The sequence below is a fragment of the Orcinus orca genome, chromosome 7 (genome assembly GCF_937001465.1).
Source record: "Orcinus orca chromosome 7, mOrcOrc1.1, whole genome shotgun sequence".
Lineage (NCBI taxonomy): Eukaryota > Metazoa > Chordata > Mammalia > Artiodactyla > Delphinidae > Orcinus > Orcinus orca.
In genome coordinates, this window is record NC_064565.1 from 22990863 (window position 1) to 23011312 (window position 20450).

General features: G+C 38.9%; 1 protein-coding gene across 7 annotated transcripts in view; it reads right to left on the reverse strand.

The window, feature by feature from the left end:
* Positions 1-20450, reverse strand: part of NCKAP5 (NCK associated protein 5) — a 1039671-nt gene that overhangs the window by 486629 nt on the left and 532592 nt on the right. The window lies entirely within an intron of this gene.

Genomic DNA, 20450 nt, shown 5'->3' on the forward strand with positions numbered 1-20450 from the left:
AGCTCAGATCCTGACATTACAGACTGAGCCATGCTATGACTTTTTCATTTTGGTTGTGCTGCTGTTACCACCTGTTTTTTTTTTTTTTTTTTTTTTTTTAAGAGCATGTCATGCTATTATGGTTATGGATGTTACTACATTAAGCACTATGTGTTAAGGATATATATTCCATGATGAAAATCAAAGACTCAATGTCTGCTTACAAGGGACCTACATTCTTAAAGGGAAAGATGGGAAGCATATACTTCAGTCTCCAAATAAATCAGACACTATGACTCTGTACCATGAATCACCCAGATGAAACTTGATCCATTGCATAACTCACAGAGAAAAAATTCTCCTGAGGACCATGAATGAAACAGACCATTCTCGGAAATGAATCAAGGTCCTCTAAAAATACTTCACATCCTGTGCCTTCGACCATGCTCGCCCTCCTGCTTCAAAAGCCCTCTCTATTCAAAGCCTAGGGTTCCTTCCAGGCTCAGCTTACATATCAACCCTTTGCCAGATATATGATTTGCGAACATTTTCTCCCACTCGGTTGCCTTTCCATTTTGTTGATACCTTCCTTTGCTATGCATAAGCTCTTTAGTTTGCTGTAGTCCCACTTGCGTATTTTTGCTTTTGGTAACAGATTCAAAAGATCATCACCAAGACTAATGTCAAATAGCTTACCATGTATGTTTACTTTTAGGAATTCTATGGTTTCAGGTCTTACATTCCATTAAGTCTTTAATCCACTTTGAGATAATTTTTGTGTATGGTGTAAGATAGCAGTCTAGTTTCATTCTTTTGCACGTGGACATCCATTTTCCAACACCATTTATTGAAGAGACTGTTTTTTCCCATTTTACAGTCTTAGCTCCTTTGTCATAAATTAATTGACCATATATGTGTGGCTATGTTTCTAGGCTCTCTATTCAGCTCCATTAGTCTATGTGTCTGTTTTTATGCCAGTACCATACTGTTTTGATTACCATAGCTTTGCAATATAATTTGAGCATGATGTCTTCAGCTTTATTCTTCTTTATCAAGATTGCTTTGGCTATTCGGGGTCTTTGTGTTCCATACAAATTTTAGGATTGCTTGTTCTATTACTGTGAAAAATGCCATTAGAATTTTGACATGGATTGCATTGAATCTGCAGATTACTTTTGGTACTATGGGCATTTTAATATTAATTCTTCCAATCTATGAGAACTGGAATATTTTTCCATTTACTTGTGTCTTAATTTTCATTCATTAATGTTCTGTAGTTTTCAACATATAGGTCTTTCAACTCATTGGCTAATTTTATTCTGGTATTTTATTCTCTTTGAAGCAAATGTAAATGGGATCATTCTTAATTTCTTAATTGTTATAAATTATTCTTAATTCTCTTTCTGATAGTTTATTGTTAGTGTAGAGAAATGCACCAGAATTCTGTATATTGATTTTGCATCCTGAGACTTTACTGAATTTATTAGTTTTAACAGTTTTTTTGTCAGAGTCTTTAGGGATTTCTATATATAAAATCATGTCTTCCTCAAACAGTGACAGTTTTACTTTTTCCTTTACAATTTGGATGCCTTTTATTTCTTTTTCTTGATTAATTGTTCTGGCTAAAACTTTCAATACCATGTTAAATAAAAGTGGCAAGAGTGGACATTTTTGTGTTTTACAGCTTTTCACTGTTGAGTATAATATTAGCTGTGGGTTTGTCATATATGATCTTTCTTATGCTGAGATATGCTCCATCTATACCTACATTGTTGACAGTATTTATTATAAATACATGTTGAATTTTGTCAAACGCTTTTTCTACATCTATTGAGATGACCATATGATTTTTATTCTTCAGTTTGTTAACATGGTGTATCACGTTGAGTGATTTGTAGGTGTTGAACTAAACTTGCATCTCTGGAATAAATCTCACTCGATCATGGCATATGATCCTTTTAGTGTATTGCTGAATTCAGTTTATTAACATTTTGCTGAGGACTTTTGTGTCTATGGTCATCAGAGCTATGGCCCTGTAATTTTCTTTTCTTGTGGTGTCCTTGTCTGGTTTTGGTATCAGGGTAATGCTGGTCTCTTAAAATGAGTTTGGAAGTGTTCCCTCCTCTTTATTTATTTTTTTTGAAGAGTTTGAGAAGGACTGGTATTAATTCTTCTTTAAATGTTTGGTAGGATTCACCAGTAAAGCTGTCTGGTCCTGAATTTTTGTTCGTTGGGAGGTTGTTGATTACTCATTAGATTTCTTCCTAGTAAGCAGTCTGCTCAGATTTTCTGTTTCTTCATGATTCAGTCCTGGAAGGTTGTATGTCTCTAGAATTCACCAGTTTCTCCTAGGTTGTCCAATTTGTTGGCATATAACTATTCACAGTCATCTCTTAAGATCCTTTGTATCTCTGTGGTATGAGTTGTAATGTCTCCTCTTTCATTTCTTATTTTACTTATTTGAGCCCTCTCTCTTTTTTTGGCAGGGGTGGGAGAGTCTAGCTAAAGATTTGTCAATTTTGTTTATCTTCTCAAAGAGCCAACTCTTAGTTTCACTGATATTTTCTATTGTCTTTTTAGTTTCCATTTCATCTATTTCCACTCTGATCTTTGTTACATCTTTCCTGCTACTAACTTTAAGCTTAGTTGGTTCTTCTTTTTCTAGTTCCTTGAGGTATAAAGTTAGATTGTTTATTTGAGATATTTTCTTTTTTCTTGAAGTAGACATGTTTCACATTTGTGTGATAGGGGTCCTTCTGGGACTCCTAAGACACAAATGTTATTCTGCTTGATGTTGTCCCATAAGTCCCTTAAGCTATCTTCCCTTTTTCAAATTTTTTTTTTTTTTGCTGCTCTACTTGGATGAATTCTTTTGTCCTGTCTTCGAGATCACTGATGCTTTCTTCTACTTTATCTAGTCTGCTGATGAATGCATTTGGTGTATTTTTCATTTTTGTTATCGTAATCCTCAGCTCTGTTTGGTATTTTCTTATATTTTTCTACCGCTATGGATGTTCTTACTGTGTTCATCTATTCTTGGTGAGCATCTTATGTGGTGAGCATCTTATGACCATTACATTGAACTCTTTATCAGGTAAATTACTAATCTCCACATCATTAAGGTTTTTTCTGAGGTCTTATCTTATTCTTTCATTTGGAACATATTGTTCTGTTTCTTCATTTTGCTTGACTCTCTGTGTTTGTTTCTGTGTATTAGGTGAAACACCTACCTTTCCCTGTCTTGAAGGACTGGTCACCGGATATAAAATCTGTGACATCAGCCACATGTAAAAGCTCTCCTCCAAGAGATGCTGGCACTCTGGAGCACAGCACAGAGAGTGAAGAGAACACCTGCCTTCCAAGGTCTTTGAAAAGGTTTGCAGTCAGTCCTCTGACGTGTGCTTAATTAGAAGCCTGCGCCTCACATTGCAGCTCTTCTGATAAGCTTATAGGCCTCGTTCACAGACAGACTGAGCTCCAGGGTCTGTTGCTGCTTGCTGTGTCCTCAAGGTGGTAGCTGTTTAAGAACACTTTCTCTGTTGGGTACGGTCCTGTGGGACCCACGAGTGTAAGCCCTGCTGGCTTTCAGAGCCAGTTGATATAGAGGTGTCCCCTGGTGGCTGCTGCAGAAATCAGGGCACCAGACAAGGATATGAGCTCCTTTCTGGAAAATGCTGGAAAGCTGGAGTGAGGGAGAGGGAGAATGTAAAGATTATGTCCACCAGCCTTCATTCTCTGAGAGCGTTTCTGTGGGCCTCGCCTCCAGGCAAAGCTCCTGGACACACAAATGGGCTTCCTTCTCAGAAAGACTGGGGGTGTTTCGGTCTGCTATCTGTACAGTGTGTTGGGGGCAGTAGCCTGCCAGGAACGCTCTCTCCGATTGTTGCACTGCCAGGAAACCAGGAAAGCAAGCCCCTTGGCCTTTAGAACCAGGTGTTCAAGGGGTGTCCCCTGGGCTGCCACCACAAAACTGGGATACGAGATGCAAAAACTAGGGCACCAGATGTGTGTGAAAACTCTCCTCTGGAGACACTGGCACCGGGGAGCTTAGCAGAGGGAGAGCACAATGACGGCACCCTCTGTGGACGGCAATGGAGGAAGATCCTGAACTTACCTCCCCGCACAGACACCCCAAATCTACGCTACATCTTGGACCACCTCCTAACACTTATTTTAAAAGTACACATTTGCCACAGTGCAATAGAGGGACAGTTTGAGCATGATGTGAATCTCACATTTGCTTAGGCCCAATCTCAATCATGAGAAACACAAGTGAACACAGAAAACTGCACCCGGCTGAAGCTAGTGTAGAAATACACAATCGCACACATCACAGATAGATGGACCAGTGACCTCTGTCCATCACGGGTGTTATGAGCTGCCCCATCCATATCGGAAGGTACCACTTGCCCTCTGACTTTACCCAGCCTTCTTTCCATTGATGCACAATAACTCACAAGCTGCAGCCCTTCCCATGACCGCTCCCACAAGCAAACTGCATGTCTTTTTCAAGGTAAAGTACCATATTTATTGTATTATTTCTGTATTTCTTAACCACTTAACATTGTAAAACTCAGCTGCCATTTATATTAGATGCCTATCTTTTTTTGTGTCACTGACAAAGTTTTTGAGTACTGTGTCCCTGGTTTCATTTTTCCCACAAGCCCTGTGCAGTGATTTTTAGGAACACATATGTTATATTATAGCAGAGCTATACATCATGGTGAAGAAAAAGAAAACTGTATCAAGAGTAGGATTCCAAAGCCCCTTCATTCTTTGGGCACAAACAAAGAATTGGACCTCAACAAAGAAACAAACATAAAAGCAAAAGGAAAGGTATTTTAATTCCAAGTCTTTGTTCTACCAAATGATCATGTCTATATCTCATAGCCTTCACAAAGACTTAAACTTCCTCAATTACTATCCTCTGATTAAACCTCCAGCAAAGGAGACTCCACAATTTCCCTGGGTAATCCATTTTATTTTTTTAAACTCCTCTCCTGTTAATTTCTCTAAGACTTGCTTAAATTGTTTCAAGTATCAAAAAGCCATTTCTCTCTGTATGTTCCCAGGAAATGGAGAAAAATCTACAGGTTCTATCATCATTTCCTAATTTAATAAAGAATTCTTCTTAGAAGAAGAGCTGTGTACACACCCACATGGATTCATTCATTCACTCAGTAAGTTTTTACTGAACAGCTACTATGTGCAAGACACTGGACCAGAGCAAGAGACCGGCAATGAGACCAAAAGACGTGGTTCCTGACTGCAGTGGACTTACACACTAGTGGACATGGCAGGTGCTAAATGAAGTATCACACAGATAAATATATCAATATAAACTGATGGATAATTAAGAGTTTGCTGAAAGATGACAGCCAGAGGAACTGACTTTGTTCAGTGGGTTAGGGGAAGGCTTCTCTGAGGAATTCATACATAAACTGAGACCTCTGTGATGACTAGGAGTTACCTGGGGAAGAGAAGGGATCGGCACTGTAGGCAGAATGAGTAGCAAATGGGAAGTCTTTAGTTACATAGGAAAAGAACAAAGAGAAGTCCAATGTGCCTGGAGCCTGGTGAGCAAGGGGATGGGAGTGCCATACGATATAGCTAGAAGGAGCCGGGGGATGAAGAAGGTTCTATTAAGGATGTGAGATTATATTCTGAGTAGAACAGTAACTCTTTACCAAGGTTTAATCAAGTAAGTGATAAGCTCTGATGAAGATTTTGCAAAGATCATTTGACTACTGTGTGGAAAAAGAACTGAACTAAGAGGCTGAACAACAACAGAATGGGAAGGTATTTAAATAAGAGTATGGTGAATGCTACCAGCTACTAGTTTAGACTGTACCATTTGCTAGTCAAGCAGGTTTGGACAAGCCACTTAACTTGAAACATATGCTTTAAGCTAGTTTCTTCTGCATACAGGGGAGAGTAAAATCGCCCAAGCCAATTTCATAGTATCATTGTGAGGAATGAGTAAAACAACATATAGAAAAGCACTGCAAAATCTTGAAAGTCCCATATAAAAATAAGATATGGCTAACTGGAATTACACAGCTTATATCATTTGATAGAGTTACTTTTGATAAATTCTATAAGCATTTTAGTCTTTCACGATCACGACATATTAAATAAATATCGTAGTTACGTATTTCTTTTAAAAATCTCAAAAATGTGCTTTTTAAGTAGATCATATGTTAATACTGAGGGGAAGTACATGTTAAATTACATTTTAATATAAGAACTGAGAGACCAGCTTAATCACAGATGTCATCTAGAATGCATACAACCCTGTGGCTGGACTGCCCGAAAGACATAATTTTTCAGTTCCATTACCTAGTACGATCTTAAACAGATGGCTTGATCTGTGATGTGCCAAAATGTCAGGAGTTAATATCAAGCCATTAACACTTGATTGCAAAGATAGAAAGCCAAGAAGTACCTCTATCCTAGGTCTAATTATATTTGGTGACCCTAGTTACATTCATGGGTGATACTACTGGCAAAGTTAGTAACAGAAGAGTCAAAGAATTTAAAAAAAGAAAGAGGAGTTTACTTGCTGTGAAAGTTCTAGTGCCACCATGCACGGTCATGTGTCAGGTGAAACATGCACTAGAGCAAGAGTGGTACCTCCCACCTATGCTCCAAGCATTCCGTGTAAGTCCTGCTTAATGAACGATATCAGGCATCAACTCATCTAGAGGTATTCTACCCTGACATGAGGCTTAAAGGTACATGATACTCTATACTGGGTTGGCCAGAAAGTTCATTTGGGTTTCCCTGTAACACCTTATGGAAAAACCTGAACAAACTTGTTGGCTAACACAGTAGAAAGGTATTCACTATATATTTCTGTTTCAAAAGATTTCCTGAAATGTGTTCAAGTTATAATATTCTTGTTGAATAATATTTTATAATCAAAGGATCACAGGAAAAATATTAACTCTCTTGGATGATAAAAGAATCTAAAAGATAGTGAGAAATGAACAAATGCCATTAGAGAAGGCCACTCGGATTAAATAATATTCCTGGGGACTGACGAAAAAAATATATGAACTCATTCAAGAAATGTGGAATCTGGCAAACTAGCTCATACTATGCCATGGAGATTTTAGGTAAAAAGACTATTAGAAAAGTACATTTGATTCAATGACACACACATAAAGCATGGCAGTAAGACCCAGTCACCCCAAACTTCAAGATCTGATTAGATTTGCTTATTAATTGATATCCAGACAGTCACAGATATTGCCATGTGTTCACCAATCAACATACACTGTATACCGAAACATTTTAAGATTACCCAGATTCAGAATAACCATCTGATTCTCATGCTACCTACTGAGAATCTAAAATTGACAAGTGATTCTTTTCTTCAGAAGTCCATAAACCAAACACACATCAGCCACAAAATTAAACTGCTGTTTTCATGAAAACTGATTTTTAATGGAAAAACTCTACGTTAACCAATTTCTATCAAGCCACTATGAAAATGGGTCTAAATTAAGCTATAGTTATTACCTCTAATTGCAGCCTCATTTTTGCTATTTACACAAACTGCAATATATTTTCCCCATAAGGCTTCCTGAATTCAATATCCCCATTAGTTATGAAAGATCCAGTTATCCTAGAGGCAGAGAAACAGATAAGGAACTTAAGAATTGATTTTTTTAAAGCCCGTACTGTTGGCTGTAACAGAAGAATCAGAATCAGATTTTGAGACGCTAGGATAAAAGCCGCCCTATATACATCTGCAGTGCTGATAACATCGCCCCAGAGAGACAAAGCTTTTATTCTAACAAACGAGCAAAAGAAAAAAAACATACAGAGCTTGGTTTAAAAATAATTGAGAGGAAGGAAGAAAGGGTGAGGGAGAAAAATAAAGGAAAGGGGGCGGGGGGAAATTTCAAGGGTAAAGGAGACAGATGGGCACTTAGGAGGATCTTAAAAATATCCTCAATGCTAGACAGGAGCTCTAAAAGGGAAGTGTCACAGGTGAATCACTCCATACGATTACATTTTCTAAGGCAAAAATTATCTATATGTTTATCACTTATCAAAAAGATACATATATGAATTTTATGGGAGGAGTATTTTCAGGGTGGGTTGTGCAGAAAAGCACAATAAAATGAAGGTTGGGTATGTCAAGGTTGATTATAAAGGCATGTGGGAACAAATCATAACAAATGATGGTATCCTGCAAAGAGAGCAAATTAAGTTGTCTTTTTCTTATAGTCAGCGATCTTTATGACTTATCAGATAGGGCTACAAGTAAAGAATAAAGTGGTAATATGGCATCCACAGTATAAAGTAATGCAGTTTTGATTTTATTATCATACGGCTAAAAAAAATGGGACAGAAAGCTATACATTGATCCACAGCCCACAGCTTCCATTACTTTAAAGTATCGTGAATTTCACCACCATGATTCCTGTGAAAGCACCACAGGAGAGGCTAGTAGTCTGGGTTATTATCGTTTTGGTTCTCCCATTATTCTACTGGGCAACTTTGGGAAATACACTGACCATCTTTGGACCTCTTTCTAAAATGTTAAGATCCCTTTCAACTCTCACATCCAACGCTCACACAGGCATCCATGAAATTAGCCACAATCACAGCGATGGGGTTTAGGACAGATTACCCCTAAATATGGCACCTCATATTGGATATCTTAAGCCGAAGGAGTCTGAGAAAACAGCAGAGGTTGCTCTGACCTTCCCCAACTCCTTCCTGCGTCTTCTCCAAAACAGGTCATAAAACCCTCACATGAGAGACGTCCTCCTTATACTCAGGAAGAAGGAAGACATTCTTATCACCAGAGACAGAAAATTTCGGGCCAAGAAATCTATACTGGGCTTCCCTGGTGGCGCAGTGGTTGAGAGTCCACCTGCCGATGCAGGCGACACGGGTTCGTGCCCCGGTCCGGGAAGATCCCACATGCCGCGGAGCGGCTGGGCCCGTGAGCCATGGCCGCTGAGCCTGCGCGTCCGGAGCCTGTGCTCCGCAATGGGAGAGGTCACAACAGTGAGAGGCCCACGTACCGCAAATAAAAAATAAAAAAAGAAATCTATATAAACAAACCTTGTTAAACTAACCCTTATCTTACTAGTATTCTTCACCACTTACTACCCCTAGTCCACACCCCTCTGTCTTGTCAATTCTTCACAAATTGATTATTTTTTTTAATCTAAAAGGTAGAAAAAGCTTCCTGCTCTGATCACCTCTTTGGGTCTTCATTTTCTTGTGAAGCCTCCTGTGGACACATAAAAATTCAATACAAGGTAAACAACAAGGTCCTACTGTATAGCACAGGGAACTGTATTCAATATCCTGTAATTCCATAATGGAAAAGACTGTGTGTGTGTGTGTGTGTGTGTGTGTGTGTGTGTGTGTGTGTGTGTGTGTGTAACTGAATCACTTTCCTGTATGGGAGAAATTAAAGCAACATTGTAAATCAACTATACTTCAATAAAATAAAATTTTAAAAAATCAACAAAATGTGTTTCTCTCCTGTTATTCTGTCTTATATGATTTTAATTCTTAGGCCCAGCCAGAGACCAAAGAGAGTAGAGGAAAATTTCTCTTCTCCTACAACAACAAGGAAAACATAGATACTAATGGTACAAAGAGTATAATGAGGGGAAACATAATATCTATAAGTCAGGGGGGTGTATATATGTTGGGGGTTAGTCATAGTATGGATTTCATCCTATGTAAGGATGAAGGTGACTTGGCATCCCTGTAGGGACAATGAGGTAGGTGAAGCTGTAGATTTAAGAGGGTAAGGCCGTGGTTTTCTTGGCTAGTGTAAAACAGGAAAGGCAATGTTAAAAGATAACACTGGGCATCACACAACTGGGAAAAAAGGTGATGAAACTTAGACCCCAGAGGCATTGGTTTTCATTTGGTTCCCGAACAACTGCAGGTTTCAGTAGATCTGCAGGAGGATAGCAGGATCTAAATGTTTGAGCAAGAGAATTCCTCCTCAGGGTGGACCCCAGAAATGAAAGACAACTGTAATAGGGACCAGTTGGCAGAAGTGACTGCTCCCTTTTATTATTATTACTGTCATTCGTTAGCAATGGTTCCCTGAGTTGGAAAAGGCCTTCCTTAGGATATTCTAGCTCACTGACTTTCTGACTTCAACAAGCTTCTCAGAAAATCATTTTCTCCCAAGTCTTCAAATATCTGATGATTATGGGGGATGATCAAGGAAAGTAAGACATGGAGTAATGAAGTGAGCAGAAGCTTGGTTTCCATTGTCCGCTGCCAAATTCAGACACACTCTTTCCCTTACCCCAATCATTTCCTTGAGTTTATTCGATCAAAAGGCTGAATTTTCAACTTTACTTAGAAAAAAGCTTCATTTACCCAACCACTGGGTCCTTTTATAATAGGTCAATGACTCCTTTTCCTTCTCTGGTCACAGATCTTTCTCTGTTGTCATGTTAAATGATCACAATTAACAGTAGCTATTAATTATTCTATCCCTCTGGGGGTTCTCAGAAGTAAATTTTATTAAGTTCCTTCCTACTTGATCGAAGTCTCAAGTGTTCTTTTCTGTTCTGTGGATACAGTATATTTCATACAAGGAAGGGGGAGAATTTCAGTTCTTTGGGGGATTTTTACTTCCAGCCCTGAACCAATCCATGAGGCCCTAGATTTATTTATTCTCCATTCTACCCTCACTCTTTTCCTTATCTGCCTTTACCCCACAATGACCAGTGGAGAATGAATGGATTTCTTCAGCAGACTTAGTTTCCATTACAAACTTTGCATCACTATATTTCTCTCCTCACTCCTTATTGTGGAGGATTCCAAGATCTCTTATTGTCCCTTCTGCACTCCGCTCTGGAACTTCAGCTCTACTGACTACAAAAGTTAACAGGTGCTCTGCCTTCTCCGCTCTGTTGTCTCTCTTACTTCACTGCCCACCTAATTTATGGTTTATCTCATACGTTGGTGTCCTTAATATAATTTTTAAAAAGCTAAGGTGAATATGTCATATGGTTTGCTAAGCGTTTCCTATATAATTATTATCTCCTGTCTCTTCAAAGAGCATCCTCTTCTTGAGGCAGAGATTGAGGCTTGCACTTGGTAATGAAACCCCACAGGTTAGCACATCACTGAGCATTCTAGAAGTGTCCAATACATTCTTGTTGAGTTAAACTGAATCCTATTGACCTCCCACTATTTCCTCTCCCTTAGTTGGCCACTAGTTCTAGGTTTGCAGAGTCTGTATCTGTGACAACTTTCAGTCTTTGCTCTGAGGACAATGTAATGAGATTTTCTTTGGTTTAAAAACCCCAAAAATACATGTCACCCGGTTTGTCATTTTCTTTTCCCTTACCATTGCCTTTGTTTGGTCTGATTTTTTGCCCTCTCCTAACAGCCCATAGATTGTAACCCCGAACTTCAGATTCAAATCTTTTCTTTGATTAGTCACTTTCACTCCTCAACTATTAAGTCAAAAATTTCCTTTCTTAGAGGATTTGCTGTGGCCTCCTTAAGATGCATGTATAATTCCATTATATTTTTTAGGCTAGTACATTTTACTGTTCTTTTGTTCACACTACTAGATTTTACAGAATGGTAGGAGGGAAAAACTATTCAGACAAAGAACCCTTTTTTTTCCCCTGTGATTGGAAACCTTATATTCCTGCCTTTTTTCAGTGAATGGGTGTAATTATGTGTATGGGAAATTAGAGTATTTGCTATGATAATTATTCACTCCTATCAAATAGGAGAATAATTATAATGTCAGCAACAGACTGTACAAGGTATTACTGGAGCTTTCCTTTTAAATCTGCCAGAGAAATGGCTTCTGGGACCTCAGTAATTAATATTGATTTCTCACAAATACTTTTTATTCATTTGGAAGACACACTAGAATGCCTTCATACTTCCAATTTCATTGTGGAAAACTCCATCTGAATATTGTTTTAAACAAGGCCCTGAGAACATATGGATAGACTTCTACATAGCCAGCTTCCATGATTTTATGATACTAGACTATCTTAGAAACATAAAATTTCAAAACGACATGATTTTTAGCAGTACCCCTTATCCTCGTTAGCAAATACAAACTGTCACATTCTATCATTCCATTAAAAGGTCAGCTATAATATTTAAAAGATCAATGTGGAACTAATCACAAGTTCTGGTTCAACGCTTTAGTATTTCATTTCATACAACTAGCAAAGCCAGAAGAAATTGAAAATGCTACACATTGAATAATTATAGTTTGTGTTATTTTGGAGAGGTAAGGTTAAACGGAAATTTCATTTTTATGGGGAAATCATTAAAGACCTATAAATGAGCTGACTGAGCACCGTTAATCTATAGGAAGGGAAAATGTGTATTATGAAAAGACGATCTGAGCACTTTTTTGAAAAGTGTACTTAACCCTTGGTTAATCACATAAATGGAAGAGAAGGTTATGATAGATAATCTCAGTTCCTGAGAGGTGGGAGATAGTCACAAGAGGAAGCAAATAGAAAACATGGCTCCATGTAGCACAAATAATGCCATGAAAAATAGGCCAATGGAGACTATAGTTACCACTAACAGAATGTCTGTCACACGGCTGAGTATAGAAAAGCTTGCAGTAGATACTCCTGCATCATGACTCCAGGTCGTTGGTATGCAATTTAAGTGAGCATCAGAAATGACGTTCTCAGATGCTTTTTTTAACAAGATTTTTTTTTTTTTTTTTTTTTTTGGCGGTACGCGGGCCTCTCACTGCTGCGGCCCCTCCTGCCGCGGAGCACAGGCTCCGGACGCGCAGGCCCAGCGGCCACAGCTCATGGGCCCAGCCGCTCCGCGGCATGTGGGATCTTCCCAGACCGGGGCACGAACCCGTGTTCCCTGCATCGGCAGGCGGACTCCCAACCACTGCGCCACCAGGGAAGCCCCTCAGATGCTTTTTTTGTAATTGCCTGGCTTCTCCCCCGTTTCCACTTCTGGCTGAATGCTTAGCCCTTTCTCATTTGGAAGTGGTCTCTCCTGGATGGCTTAGTCAGACCGGAATGAACACAACCAAGCTATTCGACTAGGTTTCCACGTGGAAACTTATGGATCTTCTATAGATCTTACAATCAAAAGGAAATGGAAGTCTTTACACTTGGAAAGGCACTTTAGATCACCAAGTCCAACTGAGGCCCTAAAAGGTGCTAACTGTCCAGGGGCACCCAGCCCACCCCAACTCTTTGTCTCAGTGCAAAGGAGATCAAACCTCCTCTGCAAAGTCTCCCCTCCCAGGTAACTGAGTGAAAAGCAAATTTTCAGGAGCTTGGTGGAATTGTTCTTCTGGAACAGTAGGATTTATATGTAAAACTTTTACTTACATTTACCAATTACTTTCTTTTACAACATCAACCTTTATATATAAGCTCAAAATTAAACCCCTACATGAAGACAGAAAAGCAACTGGCAAGACCATAATGCATTTCAATCGTTATTACATTCGTATCTTTAAAAGCCCTCCTAGAAAAATTTGTCTCCTTCTTCGGAAAGCAACAATGTTAAATGTTTGTTTGTTTGTTTTTACCAAGTTGTGAATGTTATGAAATGTGCTTCCTTCACTTTTACAGGTATAGAATATTGATGCGTTGTGTATATTTCTATAAAGCTAGGACTCTCAAAGTTTTTGACCAAAGAATTGGATTCGACATGTACAAAGAAAATGGTTCCAATTAGTGAGATGTAACTGTTATTAATTGCTATGGCCAAGCAAAACATGGATGTCATCACACAGGCAGGCCATTCATCACATCCAAATGCCTTGAACAGTAGCTCTCATCTCTTAGACCAGGAAGAATTACATATAGTTCACAATTTACAAAGGAATCAGTATACTGAACATTACTTATAAGGCGCTATTGAATAAATAAAAGCACAACTACTATAATACTGGGACTCTGTGGCTTTATTTTAGTTTCCTCTTAATGGAAAAAAGAATGCATCTACTCAACAAGATGGTGGCCACTGGTATTCAATTTGATCATGGCTGGTGGCAGCAGCCCCACTGATGTGTAGGACAAGGATATACGTATATTACGTACATTTAAAGAGTGCCTATGTCGTCACAGAGAAACTATAAAAGCAATGCCAGGACGAATCAATCGAGTGAGAATGAAAGAGAAAAAAAAAAGGAATATGCCTATATCACGAATAAGAATGATATTAACGATGAATCCAGACTGAGTGTTCTAAGCACATTTCAGGAATCTCACCGTATCTCACAACACACTGGAATGTAGGCACTATTTCCAAAACAATTTTCTTTTAAGATTATGAAGCTGAGGCCACAGGAACTAAACAGCAGAGCCAGAGTCTGAGCTTAGGCAACCTGATTTCAGGGTCTTAGAGCTTGACTGCCTCTCCTTACAAGTACCAAAGAGTTTCTGTCCTGGTCCAGTGAACTTTCTTTTTTTTTAATTTTTATTTTGTATTGGAGTATAGTCGATTAATAATGTTGTGTTAGTTTCAGGTGTAAAATTATTATTATTATTATTTTTTCTTTCTGGCCATGCTGCATGCAGGATCTTAGTTCCCCAACCAGGGATTGAACCCATGCCCCCTGCAGTGGAAGCTCAGAGTCTAACCAACGGACCGCTGGGGAAATTCCCCATGGTCGAGTGAACTTTCATCTCAACCAGTGAACCAACTGTCTCTCCCTTTCCATGACCTGTTAGAGATTATGGGGTATAAAACAGATTAAGAGACAGTCTTAAAAAAAGAGAGCGATGGTCTTTGCCATTAAGAATATTATAATGCTTTGAGACCGCCTAGAGGGGTGGGATAGGGAGGGTGGGAGGGAGGGAGACGCAAGAGGGAAGAGATATGGGAACATATGTATATGTATAACTGATTCACTTTGTTATAAAGCAGAAACTAACAACAAAAAAAAGAAAAGACAATTAAAAAAAAGAATATTATAATGATCACACATCAAACAACTGGCTGGCAGGACATGAGTATCTAGAGCAGATGTCTGCGAACTTTCTCTGTATGAGACCAGATGGTAAATATTTTAGGCTTTGTAAGTCTCATAGTCTCTGTGGCAGAACTACTCAGTTCTGCCCTGGTAGCATGCAAATCGGCATAGACGATACATTAATGAAAGGGTGTGGATGTGTTCCAATAATCTATTTCCAAAACCAGGTGGGAAGGGGGGCAGCTCAGTCATTGTTTTCAGACCCTTCAACAAGATTACTAGTTGACATCTCATGAAAAGGAAGGAATCCTAATCATTTCTTTTCCAGGAGGTGGTATTTCTTTATCCAAAATCCATCAACTCCCCAGAAGCCACAGGGGTACGGAGCAGTCTTATTACTGTTGAGGAACAAACACAATTTTATACACCGTCCCTCAAATTTAATGAAATTGTAGCCACTGTCGACATGCCAAAAATTACTTTTGTGTTTTCCAAAAAGGATAGATCTTTTAGCAATTCTGGAAATCATGTAATATTTGTGCTTGTCATAGTGCTGGGAACAAATCTCTCGTCTATCCCTCTGTGATCCCATCTCTGTACAAAGGCACCAGTTTCGTGTTATCCTTAGAATTACATTCTACCGTCTGGTGCTGAGCCATTAGCCAATGTCTCTTCTTATTCTCACTTAGGAATAGATATCCACCTCTCCCCCGAGAGAAAGGATAGTCTATAGTCATGCGCAGCCAGTGTTGTTTAGTGTTAGAGATTATTCAAGTTACTTTAAATCAACAACAATTTACGAAGGACCTTCTTCATGTCACACTAATCTCAGTATTAGATAATTTTGAATATTAGTCATAACATATGGATAGATAAATGATTATTTAGTCATATAGATAAACATTTTGCTTTTCTCTAATTCTCCCAGAGCCTATGCGACTTAATGCTGACAGGAGATGACACCTTTAAATGCTTTTCTATCATATATTCTCAGATGCTGAAATAAAATCTTAAGTCTAACCACTCATTAAAATCAAACAACTCAGAGTACACAATAAGACCCTTTCGTGTGTAGATTACAGGTTACAGCAGAAAAATTATTTCTCCATCTCTCTACCAAAAGTTGTATATTTACTATATGCTAAGTAAGTTGACTTTCCTGTATAGCCAATAATTAAGCCTCCTACTTTACAATGTCTGAGTTGACTCAGGAGAGAAACAGTATGTTGACAGCCTAGAATTTGTGTAGCCCTTGGGTCATGCCTCTTTTCCCAATAATTTAACTACCTGGATTGTGCGTTTAGTGTGTATTTAAAAGACTTCGAAACTTCAAACGTCCTATTGTCTGTTATCATTGATTGCTGTTAAACTAAATGTTTTTCACTCTGTAATCAATACTTTCTTATGAAAATAAGCCCAGGCATTGACAAACAACTCTGCAGCACACTGCAGCTTGCCTAAGAGCGGACAGCATGAAAAACTACTACTCCCAAGAATTTTAAAAGATCGCATTGACTCCAGTACAAGTTTCTTACAGCTGAATCATTCCACTGTAACAAGACTTTATTAAATTAGACAGCTACTGAGTCATAAGCTTTCTGAGAATAACAATTAACATGGCTTTGTCCTTTATTACTGTTTCAAACCATTGCAAACACACTGCTCATGTTTGTTTTTACATCTTTGGTGACAAAGTCATTAAAGAGCAGTAGCTAGATAAAAAGAGGATACAAAATGTAAACAGTGATGACTTTGTGTTTCATGACAATTTTAAATGGCACTAGTAACTTAAAAAAGAAAAGACTTTTAATAAATCAGGAGCTTGGGGTGAACATACACACCCTACCATATATAAGAGAGATTATCAACAAGGACCTACCGTATAGTACAGGGAACTCTGCCCAATATCCTGTGATAACCTACATGAGAAAAGAATCTAAAAAAGAATGAATATATTTATATGTATAACTGAATCACTTTGCTGTACACCTGAAACTAACACAACAATGTAAATCAACTATACTTCAATAAAATTTAAAAAAACACTACAATGAGATTTTTTTTAAAAAAGACTTTTAGAACAAATGCAAGGCATGCTTTTATGTGGGACTTTGATTTATAAACTCTAAGCTGTGAGTTCCTGGCTTACTGTAAACATTTGACTTCCTATTATTTGTTCATTAAATGATTCACTCTCTTAATGCAATTCCAGTGGGATTCATGGTGGATGTGAGGCATGAACAGCCAGCAACACATAAGATTGCCACCGACATGTGCCATGTGTAACTCTCTCCCTCCAATGCTAATCCACTCAAATACCAAATTCCTAAAGCCTATAACCATCAATAAGTATTTAGTGGTCCGGGGAAAAACTAAAGCAAGTTGGGAAGGATAGCACCAAACACTTCCAAGTACAACAGCACACAAACAAGCCCTTCAAATGCACACCACACACCTTAAAGGAACCCAAGGAACAATGATTTTAAATTATTTGAACCTTGCATGTGTTTATCCGTGACAAACAGTGACAAAGGCATTTACAAGTTTTATTAGCGGCCACTGATATTTACTGCCCACAGAGATGGTTTTGCATGACAGTGAAGCAATTCAATGAACCATCCCCAAGGTTTTTCAAAACATGCTTTCTCTTTCTTGTTCCAAGGGAGCACCTCTCTGGTTTAGCTCAAAGTTGCCGCCAAGTGGATGAACAAACACTGGTCTGCCTGAAGCTGTACAGCAAACCGCTGCTTCTCACTTGAGGAGAGTTGAACAAGGCGCATCCACCAGCATTTTCTAAATCACCTACTATGCACAAGGTGCCCTTCTAGATGCTGCAGGCGAAACACATTCTGATTATGAGGGAGAAGATCAAAGCCCTAGCATGGTACCACTATTCTCTTATCCCGTTCTAATCTATAAGGGAAAAAAACCTATTGATGCCACTGTGACTGAGAACAAGGGCAATACCCAGCTTGGGGAAAGTTTTCTTACTGCCAATAACTTTAATTCTATGAACGAGAAGCTTCTGAACACATAAAATTGGAGTCACTTCTTAAACCACTGATAGTATTCAAGAGACCAATAAATTGGAGGTTATGTGGACCCTCTTTTACAATCCTTCACGGAGATTCTGCTCCAGACCTGATAGTGGTGATATACAACTCACTGTAGGATTATAACCAACCAGGGTGAGGCAGGCACACAGCTGAGAAACAGCTGCACTCCCAGCGAGTAAGCTGCCTCTCCTCCCACTGGACCTTTCATACTGTAGAGCTCAGTGTACGCGAAACCCCAAAGAGAAGAGAATAAACGCATTTGATCAACCGATTTATTTCATGAACTATCTAATTTATTCAAATGAGTAGTTCTAAGTCTTACTGAGGCTAATCCTCAGCTTCTAGCATTATTTATTTTCCACTATAAAACCTATCTTCTCTCTTGGAAGCATGGGCACCAAAGGGAGGAAAAGTAACTTTTAACGGGGGGCAGTTAGAACTTGAATTTTTTCATCTGAAAACCATAAAGCTTTTAAAAATGAATTTGCAAATGTAACTGAGTTTCTAATAGCTGCTACTGATAGTAATTAAAGAAATCTCATTTCCCTAAATTAAACATAATGAAATGTTTTTCAAGATCAAATAAAACTAGAAAATGCCATCAGGCTGATAGAATTTGCTTCCGAAAGTGGTGTTCTGGAGTCTGCAGGGAAGCCTCTGTTGCCAGCAAAAGCCAGCGGCTTGTAGGGTAATGGGGAATGGGGAAGTCATTTCCACTGTATCACTATCAACTTTTATTGACTGATAATCAATCGGAAAGGCATCCTGGTGCTTATGCAAATGTAACAGGCACCCTGTAAAGCTCTTCCATTAGGGCCTTTAAAGACTTTGTTATTTAATTAAATGTCAGCACGTCCTCAGTTCAACTTGGGCATTTCACAATGTTTACTTCTCACTTTTACTTTTGCCTTTTCTTGAAGTGAAAAGGGCATTTGGGGGCCATTAGCAACTGTCTGCACCCTGGTCCCTGTTAACAGGAAGAGAACAACTTCAGTTGCTGAGAACTGATCATTACTTCCCCATCTCTTACTGGTCTCCAAAAACAAGATATCCAGTTTCCCTCTGTATTGCAGCAGTTTATCATCCTGGTAGTCGAGAAGATTTTCCCTTATGATGGATCAAAATATTCTGTGTCTTGATTTCATTCCTTGTCTTACTCGTTGGACTACTCTCAATGAAGAAACAATTAGTCTCAGGACTCTTCATAAAAATGCTTTATTTCAGGAGAAAATAATGAGATCAGCCTTTTTTGGTCTTTTATTAATAGACACCCCACCTCTCATACTGGGACAAGCTTTCATCTTCACACTTACGTGTGGTATGAACAATGATGTATTCTTTTGGCTTGTCACCAGTTTTTCATTATTTTTGCCACCTTTCTCTGGCATTTTCACATTCCCTTTAAAAATGGTTCTCAAAGGTATTTTCACATTCCCTTTAAAAATGGTTCTCAAAACCAGACACAAAATGATAGCAAGAGTTAGGTTAATGTCAAGCTCAGGTGACGAACCACTGACTGATGTTACTAAATCCCAGGGCTCTATGTCCCCTCCCCCTCCCCCAACGGTCAAGTACCCCATCCCCCCGCATTCCCACAACACACACACACACCAGCCCTTCTCCACACAAAGCCCCTCATCTGCTTGTTGAAGTACACACAGCCCGTGGTCAACAAATAGCCATCTTTGACGGATTAATGATTTTTTTATCCAAACCACTTTATAACATACATATGTATCCAGAAACAAGTCATATTATTGTTCGGTTTTATTCACACAGATCGTATTCTGCACTTAATATTCTGCAAGTTCCTTTCCTATGCACTCAACATTGTTTCTAAACTATATCTAAGTTGATGCTTGTCAAAGAATGATTTTTTATCTGTTAGTCCCTAATGACCCCCGAATTTTTTTTCCTCCATCATTGGTTCCTTGATTATCTTGCCCATTGAAATGATGATGTGTTTTTCCTTAATCCAAATACATAACCACTGCTTGCATTAATTCATGCATTGACTATTTAGTAATTGTTTACTTCCTGCCAGGCACTCAATAGGTGTTGCCAGTTCAATTCAGAATTAAGACAAGTTTCCTGTCCCAACGATAAATACAATCTAGTCAGTGACACCCCCTTTTCGTTTGTTTGTTTTTGCAGTACGCGGGCCTCTCACTGTTGCGGCCTCTCCCGTTGCGGAGCACAGGCTCCGGATGCGCAGGCCCAGCAGCCATGGCTCATGGGCCCAGCCGCTCTGCGGCACATGGGATCTTCCCGGACCGGGGCACGAACCCGTGTCCCCTGCATCGGCAGGCGGACTCTCAACCACTGCGCCACCAGGGAAGCCCGACACCCCCTTTTAATAAAAGTAAAACTGTTATTTTACATCATTTTACTTTGTGTCTCTGTTGATCAAAGTATAAATTAAATATTCCTTTCCAACTGATGCCTAAGAACTTTGGTAATTTTCTATTTGTTGA